Source organism: Pteropus alecto, unplaced genomic scaffold (assembly GCF_000325575.1).
Source record: "Pteropus alecto unplaced genomic scaffold, ASM32557v1 scaffold313, whole genome shotgun sequence".
Taxonomy (NCBI): domain Eukaryota; kingdom Metazoa; phylum Chordata; class Mammalia; order Chiroptera; family Pteropodidae; genus Pteropus; species Pteropus alecto.
In genome coordinates this window covers 1,115,920-1,117,842 of record NW_006434832.1, presented here as the reverse complement: position 1 = coordinate 1,117,842, position 1,923 = coordinate 1,115,920, and positions in this window count along the sequence as shown.

Genomic DNA, 1,923 nt, shown 5'->3' with positions numbered 1-1,923 from the left:
GGGCAAGTACCTTCCTCTCTCTGATCTTCCATCTCTGCCACTGTAAGCGAAGAGTAAGTGTTGATTCTGAGCCCTGTTACACAGCTGAACTGCCTGGGCACCTCCATCTCCAGGATTCTGACTCAGTAGGTCTCAGGAGGCCCTGTGGGTGGGCAGGGAATGAGATCATCTTAGCTACATGAGCGTCCAGGCCCTTTCAACCAACTCTGGCCAAGTTGGGTGACGGGTGACGATGGCTTGCTTTTAACGGGGGGAGGTCAGGGCTCTGTGGAGAACAAGCCCTTGCTCTTCACGTGGCCGTGGCCTATTCTCAAGTCCTACTCCCATCGTTCCAGATGGGTCTTCGGCAGAAGAGAAGCAGACTCGTTGCTTCAGGGACAAAGGACAAAGTCGGGATAAAAATGCTGTTGCTAGAGTTTACATTTCAAACATCATTTGCGTGGACAATTGTTTCTGACAGCTGAATTCTATCCTTCAACTCCTCTTTTTGTAAGCTGGAGGGAGACCACCTGGGGATGACTCCAGTGTCGGAGAGAGAGAGGAGAAATGCTTTGTAAATGGTTTAATAAATTAGTTAGGTCTTTCTATTTGGATGACAACACTGGTGGCTAGTTTCCTCTCTCCACCCTTAGCTTCCATGGGTGAGAATGAGCCTGGGCAAATCGAAACTTCTAAGTTGGTCCCCCTGCTGCTCTGAGCCACCCATCCACTCAGCCCACATCTGAGCAGCTGCCTCCCCATTATTTGATGTGTCCTTGGGGGAGCAAACTCTTCAGTATAGGTTCAAGTAAAGTGTAATCGGGACAGTACATCTGTTGTTTAACAACAACAACAAAAAGTCCCTTGATAGATTTCAAGGCCCTGGAGATGTGATTTGATGCTGAAGGAAGGATGGGGAGACCTGGCCTTTGACTTAATTTCCTCCAGTCTGGGAACAAAGTTCACTCTTTGCTCCAGATAATGCAACATGACTTGAAAACTATTGCGAGATAGTCTGAGGTGGCAGGAACGGGGATGTAACTTCATGAAGGTGTTTTTTTCTTCCTGTGCCTTATCATCCGACTGTAATCCCTACCTTCCGCCCCACATCACCATCCTCACTTCCTTTACCGACCATCAACCACGTTTCAGGCAGTGTACCAAGGGCTTTATGAGGCAAGTTCTGTCATTCCCAGTTTATGGATGAGGAAACTGAGGTTCAGCAAGGCAAGTGACTTGCCCGGGGTTACACGGCATGTAGGGAACTGGATTTGAAGAGGTCTGTGCTGTACTGCTGCTGCTCAGTCCGAGCCACAAATCAACACCAAGCTCAAAGTCACCTCCCCTGCGAGCTTGTTGTAAGGTTCCTCATTCTTGGCAAGATCCATAATTCTCTACATCTCAGGCTTAGTGGCCACCGAGCCACCGCTTGCCGCTGAGGTTCCTGACTGAGCCACTTGGTTGATGAGAGATTACTCGCTTCGGTCTAGAATAGGCACCCGGGCAGTCCTTGGGCTGGTGTCGGGGTGGGGCAGGCAGACCATTGCTTCCCATGAGCCTCAGTGCCCCAGACTCGAAAGTGGAGGCAGTGGGCGGGGGGGTGCTTCTGTGGGCATCTGGAAGGTTAACCACAGAGGGGCAGGTGTCCCCTTCCTCCTGGAAGTGTGCCAGCCTCAGGGACTGCCACCTCCAGAAAGCACTCTTTGCTTACCAGCACCTGACCTTGTTCTGCCTGCTCAGCACTCGGCTAAATTTAGACTGTGTTCGTTTGCCTTCTTTATGAGTGTTTTTAAAAGAATACTGGAGGCCTTTCCCGAAAGAATTTTCTGTTTCAGGATGGACCCAGAACTCCGCAGGCTCAGGGCTCGGCTGGCCGGGCCAGGCTGCATCTCCCTCTCCCAGCACTGATCAGGCCTGCTCTCGTCCAACACACATTTCTCCGGC